Source organism: Echinops telfairi, unplaced genomic scaffold (genome assembly GCF_000313985.2).
Source record: "Echinops telfairi isolate 266 unplaced genomic scaffold, ASM31398v2 ScPeMD7_31;HRSCAF=116, whole genome shotgun sequence".
Taxonomy (NCBI): Eukaryota; Metazoa; Chordata; class Mammalia; order Afrosoricida; family Tenrecidae; genus Echinops; species Echinops telfairi.
In genome coordinates, this window is record NW_022103928.1 from 4,308,043 (window position 1) to 4,333,921 (window position 25,879).

The following is a 25,879-nucleotide window of genomic DNA, read 5'->3' on the forward strand; positions in this document are numbered from 1 at the left end:
GAGCGGGAAGAAATGGGGACCTGATATCAGGGGCTCAAGTGGGAAGAGAATGCTTTGAAAATGATGATGGCGGCATTTGTGTAAATGTGCTTGACACATTGGAGGACTGTATGTGATAAGAGATGTAAGATCCCCCAATGAAAGTATTAAAAACAACAACAACCTCAGGATCCTCATTGCCTACAGGATCAAATTCTCCCTTGCTTTCACCATCCCATGGTGACTGTTATCGTTCAGGTTGTGTGTCATTTGAGGGGCTATGATTCTCAGTGGTTTGGCAATTATGGTGCAGTCGTCTGAGATCTTGTATAGTATAATCACTTCTACAATGAGATATTCTGTAAGCAACTGACTAGTTGAAAGGGAATTTTCCAGTGGGTGTCTCTGCGTGAACTTAAACTTCTAATTTCCTCAACCCTTCCGTGGAGGGATGTTGTCTGCTTCCAATATATGTGGACACGCTGGCAAAGCTCGCTTTCTTTGTTTCCCTGGATTTAGTTCTTTATCCAACTTGAAATTTGACTTCCGTTTCTTTGTACTTGAGCCACCTCTCTACCATGTTGCCTGCCTAATCTGAGCGGTGTAAGCAGCTTACTGGCTGGCCTTGGGTTTATTCATTTCTTCAGCCATCTGTCTGCTCCCTGAGCTGCTAATCTCAGGTTTGGGTTCATCAGTCCTCAGAACTTCATAAGTCAGGAGAAACCTCCATTTTGACTTTTGACCCACAGACTTTGAACTTGCCAGCTTCTACAACAGTGTGAACTGTTTTCTTGAAATACATACACACATATGTGTACATAAGATTCACTGGTTTTTCAACTCTAGAGAACCCAGACTAAGATAATGGTGTAGTATATCTGACAAGAGTTTGTATTTTGAGTTAAACTTATTGTAACTTACCTGGTCTATGACCTTAGGCAAGTTATTTATAATTGATTTCCTGATCTGTAAAATATCTATAAATTTAAATGAGAGACTCTATGCTCAGCCCTTAGTGTATGATAAAAGTAGAAATGATATTGGTGGAGAAATTTGTGGTGGTGGTAGTGGTAAATTGGTAAAAGAGGTTCTTGTTCAAGTTATTGGTGCTCCACAATCAAATAGAATATTACATTAATATATTTTGTGCATGTATATATAAATATTTGTGTATATGTGCAATTTCAATTAAACTATCATAATTTAAAGGAGCCTTTGTGATACTGTCAGGCAAGGGTAGAACTGTTACACTTAAGTAGCAACCGTTGGTAGTTCAAAGCCACCAGCTTTGACAAAATGAGAGTGTCTTCTCCCACAGAGATTTGCAGCCTCACAAACCCTGTGCAGGGTTGCTATCAGTCACACAAGACCTAATGACAGTGAGTGCTTCTTGTTTTCATTTAAAAGAATATGTCTCCCATTTACTTGAATTTGTCCCTTCTGATCCCCAGTTTTCTTATATATAAAATGAAAATAATAGGATCTATCTCTTAGGACTCAAATAAGGATTAAATAACATTAAGTATGTAAAGTAAGTCATACATAGTAAGAACCTGGTAAGTGCAAATTTACAAAATACCTCCTGGAACTATAACACAATTTATTTGTACAGTGGAAAAATAATTATTGGTATTGCTAATTTCACTTCATTGAAATCGTGTGGTTGAGTCTCAAGCCTGTTGAATTCAGAGGCATCAATGAAAACACAAGCCAAAAGCTCTCCTTCTTATGAATACTTGTAATACTAATACGCAATTTCCATGGTGTGAAAAATGTCCACTTTAAGGCTAGTAACTCTGAGTTATTATTATTGAAGTTGAAAGTATAGAAATCTACTCTGTCACAGTCACTTTCGATGAAAACCAGAATTTATGATAAGTTTTATAAAACCTGCTTAATTCAAGATTTATGAGAGACACTGAAGATAAATGAAAGGTATAGAAACGAGAACCTTCCTAATCTGTCATTTTGTCAGGAATAAGGAACAAGAATGATCAGCATGGAAATGGACTAAATGTGCATATAAATAATCTACTAGCAATAATGATTTTTTAAAATTAATTTCACCAAAATAGTATTAGGTCTATATATAATATAAGGCTAAATTCACATGTACCCACAGAAGATCAGGGACACTGGTTGAAAAACAAAATCTATGCAGGGGCCAGTTTGTGAGCCTGGAAAGCAAACTTTACTAAATGTTTCCAAGGCAAAAAAGAGGAGGATGAAAACTGATTTCAAAAGAGTAACGCAGATTGCCTGTCTCTCTTTTCCCTCTAATCACTATGGTGAACTGCAACATTTGATTAAACCCCTAGCAGAAGTTTTATGGCTGTGTTAGTTTGCTGTAAATAAGTGGATACTGATGAGCTAAAAAAGCCCTTGCCCCCCCCCCAAAAAAAACACCCCAAAACACCTCAAGCCATCCAGTCCAGTTGAACATCTGGTGACCTATAGGACAAAGTCAAATTGCCTCTGTGGGTGCCCAAGCCTGTAAATCTTTACAGGAGTAGAAAGCCTCATCTTTCCCCCGTGGATACGTTGATGGTTTTGAACTGCTGGCATGGTGGTTGGCAACTCAATGAATATGTAGCCTACTCCAAAACCAAACCAAACGCACTTACATTGAATTGTTGCTAACTCGTAGCAATCCTAATAGGACAAAGATAGATAGATTGTAACTGTTTACAGGAGTAGAAAGCCCCATCTTTCTCCCACCAAGAAGCTGGTTGTTTTGAACTACAGACTTTGTGAATCTCAACCCACAAGTAACTACTACACCACCAGTTTTCCTCCTAGTCTAGTATATCACAGTGTTTCTATCATCTGAACGGGAAGCAGTCCACTGTTAGAACAGTAGTCCACAGCATTGTTGGTTGCTACCCCAACCTCCGGCCTGGCCAGATGGGTAGAACGCAGAGGTGAATTGGAATGTACTGCATCTTCTTCCACAGGCCTTGGTCTCCAATGGGAAGATCCTAATTTTCTGTGATGTACCAGATGTGACTTTCTCTAAATCATGTTCACTCTCCCATGCCCATTGGAAATGGTACATTCCACAATAGAGACCTGGCAAGTCTCCCATGGCAAACTATACCAACATTTCAGGGTCATGACCCTTTTCACACTTTGGCAGAGTTCAGTGAGTGTGATAGTGCTCAATATGACAGACCCCACATGGCCAGTGGTACTTGACCACATTAGAATTTCGAGATACTGCGGTCAAAATGCTTGAAAGTGGTCATCCAACTTTTCAAGGGATTCAGACTTTCTGCAACAATCGAGGCTGAATGTATTCCTTGTATGTATTCCTTGGGAAAATCTTTAAATTATTTGATCCTCTTAGATCTCTCAGGGGAGAGGTATACCTCAGTCCTTGGCTCCGTGCGAGAAAGAATTCATGGCGAAGCCTGGGTTGTGATCCAAGTGAGTTTTATGAGAGTTAGAAAAAGTTTCAGGCTTACACAAGCACCCACAGTGCCCCTCATCCTGTGCAGCCTACCTGGAAGCTGCTCCTGCCTTTTCAATTATTCCTTAGGAGGTGTGGTGGATGACCCTGGTTGACCCCATTGGCAGAATTGAACTTACCTGGCCTACTTGGGCCAAACCAGGTACAGCACCCACCAAGGCGCCCCTGCCCTTCCTGACCAGAAACCTGAGCCTCTGAGCATGCGCAATGTACCACTCCTTCTTTGGCCTGTAGTTCAGACCTCTGAGCATGCATAATGGATGGCCCAGTGCCTAAGCTAAACTACCTAACAGTCCCTTTTCTGAGCATGCGCAATGTACCACTCCTTCTTTGGCCTGTAGTTCAGACCTCTGAGCATGCGTAATGGATGGCCCAGTCCCTAAGCTAAACTACCTAACAGTCCCTTTATCCCACAGGAACTCTAAGAACTTTATCTGCTGATTATCTAGGATTCCTAGAAAGTTTTCAAACTGGCTTAGGATGCTTGACCCAAATGAGTCTTCGTGCTTATTTCAGTTTCAAGCCCTCATTGGCCATCTGTAACTGCTGCTATGGTTCTCTGACTTCGGGACTCCAGATTAAAGTACTCGTCTCTTATATTTCCTATCTGCTTTGAGAGTTGTCCTGGTACTCAAAGTGTGGTCCTCAGACCAGCAACATCAACAACTGGAAACTTAGTGGAAGACTTTATTATAACTATTGCCAGCCCTGCATCTCCACCCCTTACCTTCTGAATCAGAAACCAGGGAATGGTGCCCAGCAGTCTGTGTTTTAACAAGCTCTCCAGGAGTTGCTCGTGCACAATCAAAGAAGCCATGGCCAAAGTTCAGGGGTGAGGCTGTGTCTGTCTCTGAAGTATTGGTGAATAGGGCCCCAAAAGAAGACCAGTGCTTTTTTGAGTATGGCTGCAATTATTTCTCATTAAAAAATAGATTTTAATGTCAAATTATTATTTTTATGAAAGTATTACTTTTTCTCTTAGGAAAATAATGAAAGTAAAGCCTACAGAGAACATAGAATTTCTCCAGACCACAAAGTTTCACATTTATATTCCTAGAACACACACTTATGTTGGCTTACCTCCAGATCATTTGCTGTTAACTTCTAAACCATTTATCTCATATAGTTTTAGTATAATTTTACAGGTAAAACTTTTTACATAGTGTTATATTTGGCTATTCAATTTATGTGAATCAAACAAAATTGAAAACTACAAGTCTGGTTATTTGGTCAAAAAGCTTCACCAAAAATTCAAGAATGAGGTCTCAACCTCAATTCTGTGCCTCATTGAAAATGAGTAGGTTTGCTTATCTACCAAGTGCAAAATTCCCCATCTGAACGAGAAATACTTTGATAATGACTCAATTAATTGTCCATGCTCTCTCTTGGGATTCTAAATGGGCTTGCTTAAGTTTGTTTGCTATAATTTGAATTTAAATGATTTCTGTGACAGTTAACAAAGCAATGTAAAATCTCTCTTTTATGAGTTTTATTATTAAATTGACAATACGTATTTATAGACTCATATTCTAAAAATACCCTCTTTGCTTAGCCATCATCACAATCAGTTCACTAGCCTCCAGAATAGGTAAGAGAGTAACTCCAATTACCAAAATGAATACCTTTTTTGAAGTTTACATTGATTTGTTTTTGTCAGCTAGCCTGTTGTAAATGTCAATGGTCCTTTTGGCTCTTACAAAAATCTATGTGGATAAAAGGCAACAATTTCCTGAACATACTGATTAGTCCCTATTGACCAATAAGACAAGAGGATTTATGATGCTGAAATAACATGGGTAAAAGTGCTATGATAGTATATTTCTCCTCTATTTTTACATTGACTAGATTTAGTTCTCACAATAATTTTCTCTTGGTGCCTATTGCATTGATAATTTCTTCTCCTAACAGGGAGGAAATTTTATTTGCCATATTTTTCAAACAGTTTTCACTGTTGTATGCCTTTTAAATTCCCAGACTCCCTCATCTAATTTCTTTCTGAGTGTCAATTCCATATCTCTGCTTGTTCAGTGGATTCATTGTTTAGTTAGGCTTATTTCTTTCACTCACTGTAAGAAATATGGATATCCTTTAAAGATTCTTAAAAAGACTGATTTTTTTTTCAGTTAACCTATATAAATTCATTCAAGAAGTCAAGCATATTTTTAAATAAAAAAGAAATTCTGACATATAGAATAGTGTATAACTTAAATTTATAGATTGTTCTATATTCTGTTTGCATTCATCATTTATCTATTCATATGTTCCTTATTATTTTGCTTGCCCATAACTTGGTGCCTCTAGTTCATATCAACTGGCAGAGAAAGTCAAGTTAAATGAATAAATATGTCAAAATTAGAAAATATTCCCCAATAGTTTTGTTGCTTTCACAACTTATAATACTCCTGCTTGTCAGAACAAATATTCTCTGCAATAATTTAGCATTTACTTAGCACTCATGCCCTCCCTTGCATAGTCCATGCTTATGATAGATATTGCTGCTTCATCATAGCACTCTTTCCCACGGAGGTTAAGCAGCTCTTTCGGATTTTTCCCAGAATGAGATGCCCTGCAGTCATTACCAAAGATTGGATCCTGTTCTAAGTCAAACGGATCAATTCAGGGGAAATATTTGTAATTAATATATACACTGCAATTCCTAGATTATGGCACTCTAGTATTTACTTGTAAGTAAGAGATGTAGAACCTTATCTTGCAATACCATAGAATAAGATTCTGAGCAGGACTCCTCTTGTTTTCTGGAGTTATAAATAATTATTCAAAGCTAAGACAAAAAGGGTACTCACTTTGAAACTAGCAACCAAGTATAGGAGAATTTGCCACCTCCAGGACTTATAAACTAATATTCAAATAGAGCCTAGTGGGCATGCCCCTCAATGATGTAGTTACCTCAATCTCTAACAGTCTACATGCACATTTTACTTCAGGGTTTATGAAGCTTTAGTATAATGGAGAGTGTTGGAAAAGCTGTTCTCTGCTCCCGTCCGAGTGAGTCTAATTCAACCCAGTTTCAGTCAAGTCGAGTCCAACTCACAGAGATGCATGGTCATCAGAGAAGAGCTTTGCTCAACAGGGTTTTTAATGGCTGTTCTATTGTTCTTGTTGTTGTTCCAAACTTTTATTCCCAGGTATCTCTATGTGGACTTGAACCTTCAACCTTTCAGTCAGCCACCAAGTGAAGAGACTTCAAAGGAATCGTGCATAGAAATCACAAGAGCTTGGAGAAAAGGATAATGGTATCGCAATTCAATTTCTGATGGGGCAAAATCTTTGCTTATGTACCCTAGAACTACGTAAATAAGGAAGAAGAGAATTTGAGGGACATATAAGTTAGAGAAAGCAGATCCCAGTATATAACCACTGGAGGAGCTAATAAGAGTGCCCACAGACACTGATTGTCTGCATCAGAAAATGGAAACATGGGCAAGAATTAGAGCCCTGTGTAATCTAAATGAATAGGCCCCAGCATAGAACGGGTATGTGTACAGGCTCTTTTTCCACTGAGTGTTGATGACTGACAGGTCAAGCTTTAACTAAACAGAAAGGAGAGCTCCTGTCCTTGACTAGACTTCATAGCACAGGTGATGAATGAACAGGAAGTAAACAGCCCCGCTCCACTGCAACCTGGTTCTACCAGAGAGCATTTGGTGCTCCTCCCTTTATCGTAATTGCACAGAATGCAACATCAGCTGAGGACAGTCTGCAAGCACAGCATCGCAAACCTCCCCCTCTTCTGCTACCTGTTCACTAGCTGTAACTCCGGCGTCTTGGGTCTTTCCTCTTCATAAAGGTATTGTGAAACCCCATCTTGGAATTATCCAGGTTCGTCTACATTATCTAATGACTAGCAAATATCACTTCCATGAACCCCTTCCCAAAGTCGTCTAACACAAACTCAAATCCTGTACCAAGCCCTTCCTGTCATCCTCTGATCGAAATGCTTCTGGTTCCCCAGGACAGAGCTCTTCCTTGATGTTCAGAGTATTAAACTCAACTTACTCAACAACATCTGTGTATGTGGTGGGTTTGGGTTTGACCATAGATGTCCTTGAAATATAGGGAAAATTTGGCAATGCAGTGCTGAATACATTGATTGGAAAAAAAATTAAAGCATGCTGGTGCCCTGTTTGGATCAAGCTGTTCCATACGCTGGCTATACCTATGGCCCTGTTTGCTGGATTGAAGTGAAAAAGAAAACTTCATTCCAACTTCTAGCTACAGAACTTTAATTGGTCATACTTGAATCATCTAGATGTGATTAGGTATTGCTCATTAGTGTGCTTGACCTGCTAAAGAATATTTTTGAAAGTGAAATTTAATTTGGAATAGTTTAAAAGCATTAGAACATTTAATGCTCACTGTGGTAATTACATAATCTGTTGTCAATTTAAGACTTAAGAGTGAAGACTGTAAGAGTGAAGGATCACAAGAAAGAGACAAGCCAGTCAGGGTGCTGTGTTGCACCAATGAAACATACAACTTTCCTCTAGTTCTTTAATGCTTCTTCCCCCTCTGCCACTATCATGACCCCAATCCTACCATACAAATTTGGCTAGAGCAGAGCATGTACATGGGTACAGATAAGAGCTGGAAACACAGGAATCCAGGCCAGATCAACCCCTCGGGACCAATAATGAGAGTAGTGATACTTGGAGGATAAAGGGAAGGTGGGGAAGGTTATATGTCACAATGATCAACATATAACCCTGTCCCAGGGAGACAGACAACAAAAAACTTGGTGAAGGGAGACATTGGTCAGCGTAAGACATGAAAAAAATAATAATAATTTATAAATTATTAAGGATTTATGAATGAGGGAGGGTGGAGGAAAGAGGGGGGAAAAATGAAGAGCTGATACCAAGGGCTCAAGTAGGAAAAATGTTTTGAAAATGATGTACAAATGTACAAATGTCCTTGACATAAGTGATGTATGTATGGATTGTGATAAGAGCTGTACAAGCACCCAATAAAATGATTACATTTTAAAAAAAAAAAGAGTGAAGGGGTGGAGTTTGGCCTGTCAATCAGGTTGCAGCTTGATAACATCATTTGGAAGTGCTAAGAAGATAAATAGCTCATTGGAGACAGGACACACACACTCCCTGCGGGACATTCTGGCTGACAAAGCAAATGGATCTACGCTTATGGAGCCAGAGCCCTGGAGCTGAAGGAGGCACATGGAAATCCCTTCCAGCGCTGAGACCTTTATACCACCACAAGACCTTCCACCCACTGGCTTGTGATCTTCCTGCATTCAGCATCATTGAATGTATTTCATGAGTCTGAAGATGACGTTACAGATTGGTATCAGACATAAGGGTGAATATCAGACTTATGGACTTGATCTGGACTGGGCTGGGATGTTTTCCCAATCTTCAACTGCTCTTGTATATAAAGCTCTTTATTATACACATATGCGTGTCTAATTTCTTTCTCTAGGCTACCTAGATTAACACACTCACAGGAAAGGATGACAATTCTTCTTTCTTCTGCTTCCAATCCCAACATGTCTCAGTGCTCATTCACATATAGACACTTAATAAATATTATTTTATTTGTCTTGGCATGTGTAAACATACAAAATGTACTGATAAATTGAGTTTGCTCTGTTAATTATAATGAAATTATAATAAAAAAGCAATAATTGAACTAGCTTAAAATGGCAGCCAATTTTATCCTTTTATCAACATGCAGATAAATGTGCATAGTCCACCATCCCACTTGTCTCCATTCCCTGGTTCCTAATAAGTGACGGATGAAAAAAAAGTAAGATGTATTTTCAGCTATAATATTGCCCCCATCTTCCCCCTTTGCTAACAATTCTATTATAAAATTCTCAGATGCTTATTCTTCAGCCTCAGTTTCACATCTTAAGCCCCAGTACAAAAATACCCTGGGCTTCTATTAGAGAATAAAAATCCTGCTAGGTACCATCACACACACTCTTGCCACAAAATTTACTTCCCCACATTTTGCATTGTCTTTAAAAATATATGCATCATTTTTAATGCTCCCTACATGCTATAAATTGACATGGTCAGGTTCTCATTCAAATAGATTTTTCCTAGTGTTCGCTAAACACAGGCTGGCAAGGGCAGAAGAGGTGATGATGGCAGACACTGTAAAGGAAGTGGAGATATCTTTCGGACACATACCTCTCCAACACAAAGGAGAGGTGGACCACATTTCCTGTATCTCCCTCTCCAGCACAAAAGAAGGTGAAAGGTTTTCTATCAATGGGAAAAACCAGAGACAATGAAGGCTGGGTGGCGAAAGACAAAATAGTCACACTATCCCCAAAAAGACTGAATAGACTGTTATGTTTGGGGTCTGAGACAGAGCACAACACGAAGTCTTGGAGTGCTGGGATTCACATACCTGACAAGAAGAGGTACACTACAGATGATCAGTCAATAGTAGAAGACCAACCAGAAAGCCAGTCAATGGTGGGATGTTCACCAATAGCAGGATATAGGGTTCAGCTTTACATTCGGCCAGGTCTTTATATACCAGCTAAACAACCTGGTGGCATAATGGTTACTCGTTGGGCTGTGATTCTCAGGGTCAGCAGTTTGACACCACCAGCTTGCTCCATGGGAAGAAGATGGACTATCTACTCCCATAGAGTTGGAAACTCACAGGGGCAATTCTACTCTGTCCTACAGGGTCATTACAAGCCAGTATGGACTCCATGGCACTGGGAAAGTTTGAGAAGGGCCCCTTGGACTTAGTTTCCAAAGTTCCCCCTTCAATAAATGTACTGTTCAAACCTTTGCTCTGAATTTTGTCGCTCACCTGAAATCTTTCTTGCGAGTGAGATAAGAGCCTGGCGTGAGACTGCCCCCTTTGAGTTCTGACTCTATACCAGAGCAGAAAGCCTCATCTTTCTCCCACAACATGGCTTGTGGTTTTGAACTGCTAATCTTGCACTGAGAAGCCTAATGTATAACCCATCACAGCACCAGGTAGTTAAATATCCGCCAAATTTTAGTTTAACTTTATACTATTCACATTCATTTCTAGAAAACAAAAGTATGTTGAGGAGATGATGGATTTACATCAGGAATATCTTTTCTCCATAGCAATACGAAGATAAAATCTCACTGCCTTTGTTTTTATGAATGTTGCCAAGCCATTTGAAACCAATTTAAAACTTTTTTTAAACCAGACAGGATGAAGTAAGTAGTGACCACATCAAATCAGTGGCATGACTGAAATTATATTCAAAACAGACTTGCACTTTTCCTCATCTTGACCTCAAAATCCTGCAGATTCGTGAACTTTATTTGGCCTTCTCTAATAACAAAGTTTTACTCTTGGAAGGTCCAAATTTCATGTAATTTTATGCAATGTCGGCAATCCAAGCACAAGATGGAAAGGTGCACTGCTAATGGGCAAAGTCATGCATGTGGATTCTCCTCGATGAAGGTCACACTGGCAGAGATATCATGAGCTACTATGGATGTGGGAAAACTGTCAACATGGAACCCCTTCCCTGTTTTGGCTCAGGTCTTAAAACTGTACACAACATAAGAACTGTGAGTCCACCACAGGGAGATAAAGTTTGGGAAACTAGTTTTGTGAACTCCTCCTCGCTTAACTTCCATTGAGAGTATTAAAAAGCAACATGGTTCATTCATGACTACAAATTAAAATCTGAAGGATAGCAGACCCTGTCAGTAAGCACCTCCCTTTTCAATGTATGCAGACACAACACATGCCAAATCCTAGCTGCCCATAGGCTTTCTCCAATCACCTGAGTTCAAAAGCTAATACACAGAACAGGCAGAAATGGATAATGTTCCCTGGAAGCAGTCCTTTTCCGAAGGTAAAAAGGAATTGGTGGGGTAAAACCTCACTAGGAGTGATTCTAGGCATTTTCGGTGTTGCCCAGTGGGAGTGAGTCCCAGTTATCCGCCGAGCTGAGAATGACTTAATAAAGTTTCCTACCATTCTCTGTCTCACTTTCCTAATGGTGCTTTGTGGGAGCGACTCTCAAATCAATTGCTTGCTTTTAAAAACCTTGCCTCGGGGTCTGATTCTGGGAGAGTCATACTGAGATCTTAAAATCTGAAGGCTGAGGTTTGAGCATGACACACACCTGAATGACCTGCCTGGCAGGAGGGCAGAATATAAGAGCATTGAGATTAGTGTCTATTGGGACATTCCTATGTGGTGCAAATGTTTAACCTGCTCTGTTGTTAACCAAAAAGCTGGTTGTCCCAGGTTACACTTGGTGCCTCAGAAGAAAAACCTTGAGCACAATTCTGATTTGACACACATGAGGTCGCCATGAGTCACAATTGACCTAACGGCAACTGGTTGCAAACCTTGGAGGGGATAAGGATGCTAGCTGATGTGGACTAAGAAGGGATATTTTAAAAGGCATTCCCCCAAGAAGAATAACTAGATAGACAAGATAAGATCAAAAACGTTGATCTGGTCACAAGTACAGTTGATAATGCTTTCCTGGAAAGAATTAGAAAGGTCTCTGAAAAAAAATCACAAAATGACTCTGGAGATACAGTATCCATTTTGAATTTGGGGAATCAAGTACCAAAGTACCAAATAAAGAGGGTAATTATAGCAGCCTGTACAGCGTTTTGACTCTTTCCTCTTTCTCTGCTTCTGTTATAAGAAAACTGGAGACCTCCTATGCTTAGAAGTAGAGTAAAATGTGGAAATATTATGAATAAAAGTTCCAATTTCCTCTCCTGCCCCCAACCATCACTTCTCCAAACCAAATCCAAGCTCACTGTTGCCATTGGGCCAATTCTGACTTGTGGTCACCCTCTGGGGCAGAGAAGAACCACCTGTGTAGGTTTCCCAGACTGCCAATCTTTATGGGAGTAGAAAACCATGTTGTTCCACCATGGAGCAGATGGTGGTTTTGAACCATTAACCTCCAAACATAATCTACTATGCTACCAGCCCTTTCTCACCTTGTGTTTATATGCTGACAGTAGTGCTGAACAGGTTCAAACAGGGTGAGAATTTGAGTCATTGGTGTGAATGTGGACAGAACTTTTTATTCCCTGCGTATGCTTCAGAAAATCTGTGCACCTCACCTGAGATTTCATCCAAGAGATGGGAAAGTATAAACTCATGAGTAAGGGTGAGGAGAGACAGTGAGAAGACAAAGGAAGTTGATTTTGCTGCTTGTACTCTACCGAGCCTGGCCTATTTCATAAACTGGTTACACAACTCCCCAACATGTTTAAAACATAAGAGTAAAAATGGTATCTATTAAGGATAATATTAGCAGAATATCTTTTCTTAATTAGTGTCAAAATTTTGTTCTAAGGGGACAAATGAGCCTAAACTCAAGCATATTTTATAGAAGATATTAGAGTTTAAATTCTGAGAACTATTTTTTTTTTAATTAGTGTCAAAGTTGTGTTACAGGGGGGAAAAAAGAACCAAAACTCAAATGTATTTATAGAATGTATTAGAGTTTAACTTCTGAAAACTAGGGTTATGGGAGGCTATGGTTTTACAGTGAGTGGCCGAAATCCATTCTTCAGCCTTCCCATTGGATTCTTTCTGATCATTGACCAGCAACGTGTAAAGCTTCTCCCTCAGGCAGAGTATATTTGAAAGTGGATGACTACCACTTTCTAACGCACTTCTCCTGAAGGACTGACCTGGGATGTGCCCTTAATAGAACTCACTTTACTAGGGTCCCACCCTCATAAGCCTTACCCTGGAAGCCTTGGTCAGAGGCCCCGAACCAATCTTGTAAACACACATCCCAGCACCTTCCCCACTTCTGTAATTCTACCTGCAACTGTGTGGAATTGATTTTCTGCCTGTCATGATTTTGTGACCATTTCCTTTGCTCTTCATATCCTATTTAAGTGACCAAGTTTCTGTGAAATCTTGGACAATATTATGGCCTTCCACTGATTATGTTCCTCATATGCATGACTTGTCTTTGTCTCATTTAAGACTTAATAAATGTATTTCCATAAATTATATTTGAATCTGTGGTTTCTTTTCTTCCTTGAAGTAGTCTGAGATGCTAGCCAAGTGACTGGCTAGCCAAATTCATTAGTTGCTCCTCAAGAGAAGGATGCAGCTGTCTGCTCCCATAAAGAGTTACAGCCTCCCAAACTCAAGGGAATAAGACTAACCTGCTCTATAGTTTAGAATGGGCTCGATGGCAGTGGGTTTGATGTGGGTTGGCTTGAGTGCTGTGAGCAGGATCCAAAGCTTTCCTTCCTAGAGATACCTCCTGGAAGTCAAGGACTGGCACCACATTCCCATGGACTCTTGAGAAACCCATGAACCCCTTAGACCAATAACCTCTTTTCTATGATTCCCTCACCCCCTTTTGGTACCTGAGACTCACCCTTCTAGTATTTAAATCTGCCATACTGTACTGTTTTTCCACAGAATAGCCCTAGGGGCTCCCCAGTTTAGACTGGGTCTGAATACACCCCAATCCCAAGTATCCCTAGAAAGAGCCACAATTATTTGACCCCCTATCTGACCCTGAGAGATCTGTCTACCCAACATCTGAGGGAACATGACTCACCAATGGACAGAGAACATTGTTGTTTATGGACAGAGAACATTAGAGGGTGAGGAGAAGTATGGAGGAGTCAGAACCCCCAATTTCTGAAGAGATAATGGTACTCAACTAAAAACAAAACAAACACACAAAAAACCTCACTGCCATTGAGTCAATTCCAACTTATAACAATGCCATAGGACAGGGTCAAATTGCTCCTGTTCTTTTTATGGAGTAGATCGCCTCCTCTTTCTTCCACAGACCAACTGGTGGTTTCAAACTGCTGACCTTGCCGTTAGCAGCCCAGCATGTAACCACTACACCAGGGGTCCAAGATACCCAAATGATCCCACTTCAGGAAACACATGGTTCTCTCATCATGAAACACCATGCTGGTCATGTTCTTTGTCTGAACAGACAATGAAATCCCTTCCTGTGTCTCTTACACACTGTGTCAATTTCATTTTAATTGGCTTTTAAAATAAGATAAGGCCCCATAGGTTTAGACAACAAAAATCACTGTTGGATTTATGAACCAAGTTTTGAGGCTTTCAGAGACTTAATTAAGAGTTGTTAAGTCTTACTATCTACTTTATCATCTATGCCGTCTCAGAAGTTCGTTCACTTTTATTTGTCTTGTTTGCAAGCACTTTGCTGTCTCTCAGTTTGGGCGCTGTGACTCGGAGAAAACCTGGAAAGTAATACCTTTTTCTGCATTGGCTGAGAGTAATTCCATCTGCAAAGAGCTGAGCGTCATTGGTTTACGCACGGTGGTGAGGGCTGCTGCAGACTCCTGCTGCACTGTTGGCTGCTGCCTCCCTTTGACCATAGGTTTAGGATAGAGACGTCAACTCTTGTAAGAAATCTGTCATAAAAGGAACCGGTTCTGTTAGTTAGCCAGATTGAGGGACAGGGGATTGTCCCTCCCATGCCTGCACTGGCCCCCATAAAGAAGGTTGGAAAGAAATCAGGCAATCATCGGACATCTATGTAGACCCCAAACTAAGCATGCTCAGACTGAAGCCCCCAAGCCAGGTAGGAGGTACACCTGGACAGCCCAAAGTAGGCCCAGGCTCATGAAATCACTCAGGTGGACTTAACCCAGCCACTGGGCTCAACTAACACCTTCAACCAGGGGCTGGAATAAAGCTGGAATAAAGACAGGGAGCATGCTCTGGGACACTCTCTTGCCCTTTGCTGTCTCTTTACCCTGCTACTGGTCAGTGGCAGGTCAGAGTCGGGGGGGCACATGCGCCATTTTAGCATGTCCCAGCAGGGTCCACTCTGGGCCTACTCAGGGCCCACATCTCTTGCCCCGTGCTCTAGCCCCCTCATTCTCTGGTCTCTGCACCCTGTTGCCCCTTGCTCCCTTGACCACTTGGTCCTTGGAATCCCCACTCCCCAGTTCTGCACCTGTGGGTGCTCTTTTCTATGAGGTTGCTTGTGCCCAGTTGTGAGCCCTTTTGAGATTGTTACACCTGAAACCTGTCCCATTCTTCAGAAAAACCCACTTGGATTACAAAACGGGCTTCAGAGTGAATTCTTTCAGCGTGTGAAGACAAGAACCAAGGTATTACCCACTCCAGAAGCCTAGCAGTTCTTGACCTGTTTTAAAACCTGTGCTGTCACTTGGTAAGATGGAATATCGCGTTGGTATATGATTGACAAGAATTCTCTAGAAAATCAGTGGCCACCTTTGATATAAGCTTTTGGCAATTTTCATACAGATTAACCTAACTGGAACAGCTTATAATTTTAGAACTGTTTTCGATATGTGTGTTGCTTTGCTTTTCGTGTGCTCTTTGGAGAATATGCTGTTGTGAATCATTTATAACACAGTGTGTCACAGGGGAAACAAGTCAGGGGCAGCATGATGGTGGGCTCCTGAGGATCAGTGGATGTGTGCGCTTCCTTTCAGATGGCGCCCATTTGGAGAAAAGCTGCTACAGAAGTGGAGGAGATTTGTTTTAGGTTCAAAAGGGGACCCCAACCTCAAATGTAATTTAAGGGAAACAATTATTAAGTCTTAAAAGGGACAAAGACAACACAAAGACATGGTCACATTATCTGGATGAGGGAGAGAAGGAGGAAATGAAGATAAGGCCAAATTGGCATGCAATACTTTGTTGAGATTCAAAGCTTTAGAAGGGGCATGGGAGGGCAAAGGAAACTGTCAAGTTTATGATTGGTGGCAGATAAATACATCATAGCTACAGGTGGGACTACAGAGGTGGAAGTGGGGCCACGAATGGGATGTGTACATTATTAGATAGAAGGGCTTACAAGATTGCTGAAAGACCTTCTGACCAAGGGAGTCAGGGCACAACCAATATGGCTAGACTCATGACTATTGGAAACCTTGTACAGCCCCCTGTAGGGTGACTTCCATTAAGGACACAACCAGGCAAGTCCGTACGAGAGATTGCCTCTCCCTGGGCAAGCTGAAGAGGGGTGGAAACCATCTACTTTCCAAGGTACTCTGCGAGAGGACCATGTTATTGACCACCGTGCTTGATGATCAGAAAGAATTCAATGGAGGCTTAATCAGTTTGGGGACGATGCAAATGGATTTTGGGTAACCTGTTATCCATAGCCTTTTGCAAACTGGAGTGCTCAGAATGTATGCTCTAACACAGATTTCACCTTGAAGATTCTTCTTCGACCTTGAAAACATTTGACTTGGGTCATTTTCCCCCCTCTGCATTAATAAACTGCTTTTTGTGAGTCTTAATTAAGCAGTCAGTTTGAAGAGTGAAATACAGGAAATTTATCTTTGATTGGTATAGCAAGGTCTTCTGAAGTAAAACATCTATGAAAATATAATTTTTACCTATGGATGGAATTATTAATTAGTTTTTTAAGGTGCTCTGTTTTGTTCTTTTATAGCTAGCACATGTATGCTTATAAATTGAGGTGTTTGTTTTTTTTTAATTGAGGTGGTTTTTTATGGAGAATGAAATAATTCATTTTTACAGATTTGTGTGTATATAACAACCTTGGAATCCAAGTCTTTGCAAACATCTTGAGTTAGATATTATGGAATATGATTCATGTAAAGCTTGAAAGAGATTTTAAAAGTACAAGCGGCTTTCCCAGAAACCTAGGACTAGCCTGAGCTTTGGTATTTTCTTTTTCTTTTCTTTATTTTCCCTCAGACTTTTAAAGGAAACAGTTTGCCTATTAATTTACTCATTGTTTTTTAAATCCCCTGACCCAGCCTAAACATATATAAATAACTAGGTTTAGTCCCTGATTGAAAGCCAAAGATGTGAAAAAGACCCAGTTTGAGGGAAATATTTCTTATGAAAGACAAAACCAAAAATAAAACCCTCCTAAATTCAGTGTACAAATAGCCCAAGCCTACGGGGCAGAGAGGGTCAAGGTTTAACTGCTTACCAGAGGACTGATATTCAAGTCCACTGGCCACTGACAGGGAGATGACCATTCTGTTCCTTTAAGTATTTGCAGCCTCAGAAACCCTGGGGAGCAATCTGTGAGTTAGTTTTTAACTATAGGTATACACTTTTAAGGATATATAAACTATATGAGTTTTATCCTAGCTAAAAGCTTTTCAAAAACTTGAAATGATAAAACTCTACCTTACCAGTGGTTAGGTTTTGTGGTATACAGGTAATTTTTATATCTTTAGGAAATTACTTAGTATGAAATTGGGTCTCCACTCTCAGCTCATTGCCATCGAGTCAGTGCTGACTCATAGAGACCCTGTGAGTTACTGTGTAACTGTGGACAGGTATACAAAGCCCAGCCTTACTCCCACAGAGCTGCTGGTAATTTTGAACTGCTGACTGTGGATCGCAGCCCAACACATAACAACTACAACCAACCCCAGGGTTCCTCTTAAACTTGGATCAGCAAGTATTTATTATAATATGAACTTCAATTCCTATGCCTTTTAGAGAAAAGATATTTATGTGCAGGTTTGCTAAATATGTGTGCTTATTTTGTCCATTTTAGAATATTATATTTTAAGTTATATTATAATGTATATTATATAATTTATTATAATACAACTACAATATATTATATAATATTATCAGAGATATACAATAAGCAATGTCTGAAGGTTTCATTTAAATTGAATTTATTTGATATAGTCAAAGTTTTACCTTTATAATATTTAATAGTTTTAAGTTTTTGGTGGAGGAGGGAAGCTTTAGTATTAAATAGCCTGAAACAAAGGGTTGGGTTTCTAATCTTTAAAATAGCACTTTTTTATTATTATTAGTTTGAAGGTTTAATTAAGTACTTTGAGTATGTTTGTCTTTCAGGATGAGGACGGTTCCGTTTCACCAAACAACATGTTTTGGAAAAGTCAGTGTTCTGGTATTATTTCTCCATGCATGATTATAAATCCTGACAATTTGAAATTTTGTGGGAAGTCACAAAAGATGTTTACTTTATAGGTTACAATTTTACTTATTTAATTGCTAACTTGTTAGCAAGTTTACTATCTTTGAAGTTAGTTGCTTAAGCTTACTTCAGCTGTTTAGTGCCTTGATGTGGTTTGGCATCATATCTGAAAATTTTAAAAACAAAGTTATTCATTGTGCTTTAAGATTTTATTTACTCTAACTGGAGTTTAAATAATAATGGAATTTGGCATTCTAGCTATACTCTTCCATTTGTGATATGTTATAAATGCTAGCGCTACACGTGTGGTTATAATTCCATTTGGGGAGGAGCTATCCGTTATATGAATGATAGAGGATTAAGGTGGCATATATGTTGAGTCCCATCTTACTGGAGGATGATCTGTGATGTTTGGGTTTTATGTCAACTTAATTCACTGGTGTGAAGATAGAAGTGGAAGCCAACCTCTCAGTCAGAACACAGTTGAATGACATCTCTGTGGGCGGGTGGCCTTTGGTGAGAGAGATACGGAGGCGTTTCTCTTTATTGCCCCTCTCTGTTCTTCTGACTCATCTCCGGGGCCAACCCCTGTGATCTGCTGACCCTTGGAGCTGTTGACACTCTGCAATGTTCCTGCAGACCTTGAGTCTACTTGACTTTGTGTCCATAGACCTGTGGTGTCCATGTTCCTGTTTCACCTTCAGCTTCATCTAACTGTGGCTGCGTTAGTCTGGAGGACCTACAACTGGCATATGACCCTTGGATGTGAGCAGAAATAGGCTGAGGCTCATTCTTCATTAAAAATATATATATATTCCTTACTATAAAGTTCTTTCTTACATATGAGTATCACTAGTTTTGTTTCCTCTAAAACTCAGTCTAACGCACGATTGATGAGATGTGATTTTCTCCCTCCCTAGTGAGCATGTGCAGAAGACTAGTGTTGACTCATTGGTGACAAACACCAATCAGATGCAAGTTATCACCCAAAAAATTGATCACCCAGGACCGGGGTACCCATCTTGATGTAAGTCCCAGCATGTTTTTTTGGTCAAAACAAGAGAAACTTTTTTTCAAGTTCAGGTGTTTTACTGTCTTGATCTGGATCCTGCATCTCAATGGCCTCTGCCTGACCTCTGATTATTGCAACCTGAGTTGCTGTCTGTAACTTGACTGATTCATCCAATGTCCACAGTCTTGTGGATGAGGTGTATCCATTTAGGTGAACATCAGATTTAGGATTTACCTATATTGGCAACCATGTGAAGTAGAATAACAGTGAGACTTTCTGCTAAGTCTGCACAGGTACAGTTTTATACTTTGAGCGATGTTTATAGTGTTCACATTTATATACACTCTGGGAATTGTACCGAATGGAGCTGCTACAGGTTCTGCTAAGGGACAGACAAGCAACTCTTCTGGTACTTGTTATTTTTGATACGGAAATCTTCAGGTCCTGGTCTTGTGGATTATTTTGGGAAAATTAGCCTGATATTGTTAATATTTCTATTCCACTTTTGGTTTTCTTGGAAGTTGGGATAACCCACACAGGCCATTGGCCCTACATGTTCTTTTTCAATTCTCAGTATTGGGACAGGGGTGGCGGGTGGGGGGGAGAGACAACAATTGGTACCTAAAAGATATTTTTGAAGTGACTGGTAGCCCAGAGAAATTAGTGAGATCCTTTTTGCCCTGAGGGTTGTGCTATTTTGAAGAAATCAGACTGTTTAGAGAAAGACTCCAAATAATAATAGCAGAGACATTTGGATTTAGGGTAGGTCAGTGATAATTTTATTTAGTCTCTAAGGCAATATTATGGTATGTTGGGCTAATACTTATATTCAAACTACTTAAAACGATTTCTTCAAATCAGTTCTTCAGAGAAAGTCCCTTTAAGGAGCTGATTCATAGTGACCCTTGAGGCCAGGGTTGAACTGCCCCGATGAGTTCCCGAGCCTGTGACCTTCATAGGAGTGGAAAGCCACATCCCTCTCCAATGGAGCAGTGGTGGCTTCCTTCAAACTGCTGGCCTTGAAGTCAGCAGCCCAACTCACAGCCATGGCAGGGAGTTTGGGTTGGTTTCTAAAATTTTCAACTAAAGGTATTTTCTGCTCTTAATGATCCAAGACACTTGTTGAGTTTGGGTTTATAAGTCATATTCTCTCTCTCTTATGGCCATTGGTTCGATTGTGACTCAGGGGGCCTATCCGACAGGAAATAGAAAGCCTCCTTTTCCTCGCTTGGTTTCAACGGCTGACCTTGCCCTTTGTACCCCAACACGTCACCCACGAGAGCACCAGGGTTCCTCTTAGTTCACATGAGTACTCACTTGGATAAAACAAACTTTGTTCTGTTTAACCTTAAAATACACTCATCGAGAAGTGAAGAAACGGAAACGCTCCTTGGACTTAAAGCTAAAATACTGGTGCTGGGTGGATTCAGAGGACAGCCATGCCAACATAGCAGACTTTGAGGTCATTGTTCAATCTCTACTGGATTTGAGGTTGCCTGATATTGGGGACTTGACTTGACAGTATAATTAGTACCCACTTGCACATTCTCACATTTTGTTTTACATGGCTTAGGTTCTGTGCACTAATAGTTTTGACTCTGTGAAGGAGTGTCATTGAAATTATGGCTTTATGCCTGACCCTCATTATTTTGTTAAGCATTGTTGAAGTTGCATCAAACCTTCATGAGCTGTTGGGGCCCTGTGCGCTTTGCTTGTCTTTGTAGTTTGCTTTTGCTCTCTCCCTTTTAGAAGTGAAAGATTCATGTTATTTTTGTTTAAATGATTGAATGGGAATATTAGATATAACCATGATAAAATAAGTACAAAAGGAAGAGTGTCAACAGGATGAACTGGCCCAGCAGCTATAACAATGGTTCAAATATAACAATCGAGGGGCTGGTGTGAGGCTAGGCAATGTCCCCTTCTGTTGGACCTACAGTCACTCTGAGTTAAAACTGGTTTGATGGTACCTAATAACTAACAACAAAGTAGGCAAAGAAGGAGTTAAGAATTATTAAGAATATTATGATTTTAGTATGTGGCTTTAGTCTCCTTAGCAGTAAGAAATTTTTTTTTAATGAAAAGCTTGTAATCTTAAGCCAGAGAGATCAGGAGTTCTTATTAATGTGTACCCTGACAAAAATGCGTTCTCTTCCTTCCTAGAGAAAAGCAATCTAAATCCTCCTTTGGTGCTGCCACCATTTAAATACAATGACCACTAACCACCAGAGAATAATGCTTCAAATAGAAGAAATGATGTTTATTAACAGATACCCCATAGTGTTATTATAAGATATTAGTGTTAATTTCACAAATAGCTCTCCTTTCTCCAAAGCACGAATATCTATTCCTTTCTACATTGGGGAGCCAGTTATAGGAAGCAATCGGCAGCTTCCTTTGCATTATCAATCACGCAAAGAAAACTGTTTTGCACTTTGCCAAAAGCTTGTCTCTGTATTTTTCTTGACTTTGGCAGCAAACAGAGACCCGGAGGTTTGGGTAACAGAGTTGTTATATAACTTAGGTTTTGTTAATTTGTGTAAGTGAATCTTTCCATTATTTTAGCTGAAAAGCCTTCCTTTACATATTAATTTTTTATCTCCTAATAGTTTAAATTTGTACAGTATACTAGATTAATGATGCTCTTATTATTCAAATGATCAATGTCTCATGGTGGTTATTTACATGATTATTCTTTAGGAATATAATATGCAGCTGTATGAGGCTTGGCTTTCCTGAGAAACAAAACAAAACATTATACATTCATATATGTATAATAAATAAATAAATTTATGTCAAGAAAACAGTCCACAGAACCACAAAGTGGCAGACCAGGCCAGTGCAAATCTGTGTGTCAGATCCAAAGCAGGTGACATACAGGCTGCTGTCAGCTCCCAGAGTCTGGAGGTCACATCACAGGCCATAGACCCCAAGTCCCAAGAAACCAGATGCAAAATCCAAGCCAGCAAGAAGAGAGAAAGAGATGGCTCTTTGCAATGTCTCTTTTATAGATACTGGACAGTGGCTTGAATCAGAGGTGGTAGTCTTGCTACACAGGGCAGCTTGAAGTTGTTTTCTTTATATTAGGTCCAACCTAATGAGGATCCTGCTCCAGCGAAGTTGACACAGAACCCAACTATTACAACTCCCTAAGAAGAAGACCATAGATCAGTGGTTCTTAACCTGTGGGTCGCGACCCCTTTGGGGGCCAAATGACCCTTTCACAGGGGTCGCCTGATTCATAACAGCAGCAAAAATACAGTGATGAAGTATCAATGAAAATAATTGTATGGGTGGGGTGTCACCACAACATGAGGAACTGTATTAAAGGGTTGTGGTATTAGGAAGGTGGAGAACCACTGCTATAGATATATAAAAGAAGTATATTCTATGAATGGTTTGTGAACTTTCACCTTAATCTAACAACAATTTGTTCTTATGATGTGGCACCATCCAGTTACGTACAGTTGAGCACACCACCCAGATTCCTTTGTGCATAATGGCATAAATATATTAAAACAAAATGGCCTGCTTTTTTCCTCTTTTGAGTAATTAATCTATTTTTCATAGTATCATCAATGAGTATGTATTAGTTTTATAATTGGAAAATAATGTAAGTATTCTAACAGGGAGGAAAAGTCAAAGAAAAATGTGGAAATTATCAAGCAATATCATTAATTGCATTGTGTGTATCATAACAAATTAAGAGTAACAATGCAAACTATAGGAATTTGGGAACACTTGCTGTTACTCATGCAGACCCTGTGCTAGAGGCAATTGCCCGAACAGAACAAAGTAATCCTGAAGGATCTGCACCCAGGAAAGCTGTGTACCAGAGTCGTGTCCTGTCACCACACATTTAATCTGTATGCTGAGCAAATACTCCGAGAAGCTGGATTATAGGATGAAGAAGGTGACATTAAGTGTGGAGGATGGCTGATTAACAACCTGCATAACACAGATGATGCAAATTTGCTTGCTGAAAGCCAAAAGGATTTGAGGCCCAAAGGGCTTCCTGACGAATGTCCAAGACTGGAGCTTTCAGCAAGGATGACAGCTCCTGTAAAGACCACAGAAGGGAAGGTAAAGGGAGTCAATGATTGAGTGTGTTCTTCTTTTCAGGTGCCATGATGTCAGTCACGACTCAGCAACGCTGGGACAACAGAGCAAAGCACCACTTAGGCCTGTGCCATCTTCATACTTGCTGTTGTTTTAAGCTCCTTGTTGCTGCAGCCGCTCTGTCAATCCGTCTGGTTGAAGGCCCTTTTTGGCTGCCCTTCTATGGCCTTTTCCAGGGACCAGTCTCTCCTGATGCCATGCCCAAGGTGCATGAGATGACATCTAACCATCTTTGTTTCCAAGGAGCATTCTCACTGCACTTCGTTCAAGACAGATCTTTTTATTCTAAATTCAGCTTGAAAACCTTTGAAATACAAAGGCTGGCCAGTTGGCTAGGAGGAAGTTCGTTACTATCTAGGTGAATGGCATCATCCAGTTACATCCAGTCATGAACATGTTTTGTTTTGTTTTTTCTCTTGGAACAAATTGTTCACATCTTGACACATTTTCCCCATGAACAATGTTTTTTGTTCATGACCTTTTGTTCATGACCTTTTGCTTCCTGAGAATGTATGTTAGTTCATTTATTCTTGCATCTGAGACAAACACCTCCAGTTTGAAACTTTTCTCTTTACAAATACACTTTTAAACAAAGAAAGAATGAGATTGAAAAAGCTGAATTAATAGATGCAAAGTTGAGATCAATCATGTTATTAATCAGGAAAACAACGGCCAATAGATTTTACTATATCACTGGAAGAAATAATTCATGTTTATAACGAAAACCCTGAGGCCACTGGCAAATTGTAATGTGCCTTTGGAGTAGGGAACCTAGATTGATTGATAGGCAAATATGTTTCTTTGAAAACTAGCCCAGTTGTCATATGCAAGGTAAAATAAGGCCGGATGATTTACTGCAAGATTTCATAGCATACCCTGCAGAGTCGCAGATTTTAGGGTATCTCTCTCTGGAGAGCTGGTATATATAAGAAACAATCCTCTGATTAGCAAGTGAGCTGCCTCTAGCCTCAGATATTCCATGGGTGTTTTTTGACCTGCCAATCATCCTTAACAGGACATCTTCTCGTTGTCTGAAGAAATCATTGAATGTATGTCTGAAATTTTCTGGTAATTAATCATCTTTTAAAATAATTAAAATCTTTTAAATCAGGATTTATTTAAAGTTAGAAGCAATGACTTTATGTTATACTTTATGCTACAAGAAGGAACTTTATGTTACATAGCACTTTGCCTCTGATGGATTTCAGTCCCCATTTAATTAACATATGTGAAATAATGAACAATCTTGCCTTTGGACCTTTATTAAATTCTGCAGGTGAGTACAAATATGTATGTGCTCTGTAAATGCTACCATTTTACTGACTTACACTAAGAAAAACCTTGAAAAGCAAAGAAAATCAAACAGTATACATGACACAAACATTTTCATTGTACCTGGTTAACATATTTTCCCTGATAAGAATATCTGCAACCTACTTGATTTTTACTCTCTGGTTTAAACAGTGCCTGCAGCACTGTCTTCCTTGTTACATTTCTTGAAGCCCTAAACATGTGAGGGGTAAGGATTTAGGAGATAATTTTGTTAAATGTTCTCACCAACTTTCCATCCTCAAACCATTAAGAACAGCTTACCATTTAGTGCTTAGATGGGCTTACAGTTTGGTACATTAGAATACCATAGAACTCATTTTACATTTGATAATCACTAATAAGGCTTTTTCACACTAATGAGAGATGCTGAGTTTGGCTCATTTAGACTACTAAACTAAGGCAATGGCATATCTAGTTGCATGTATTGTGGGAGTGGTCTCCCAACTTCCACTACTGTTTGAAATATTTGCTTCTTTTTGATCCTAGAGGGGGCTTATCATTTGTACTGTAGGCTACCTATGGGAAGGATGGGGAGGAGTCCCTGAAATAATTACCACATATAATCTAAAGACAGCAATTCCTTCTCATTCAGTCCTGTAGAAGCACCAATTTCTCATTCTTGTACATTTTGGCACTTAATTTTATTCATCCTTGTACGGACATCTAAATGTTTTATTCATGTGGATCTTGTCATTCTAGTTAAATTGTATATTCTTCAAAGAAAGGGCCCACTTTGGCATATCTGTAAACCACTATAGAGGTCAGAGAGTGCTTGCTCAATAAAACTTATTGAATTAAATTTAATAGTCCAATAGTAGAGCACAGGATTGGAAAGCAAAAAATCACTTCCAAAGAACATGATTAGTGCAAACGTCTTTACCCTCGTCACTTCATGTGAGAAATGGTTATGATGATGTTTTCTGTTATTTTCACATGTATGAATCATGGGCTCCCTAGAGCTATTGGACTCAAAGTGTGCTCCTCTGACCAGCTGCATCAGCAGTCCTGAAAGATGTAAGAAATGAAAACTTTACCTATACCTACCCCTCCACCGCAGATTTCAGTT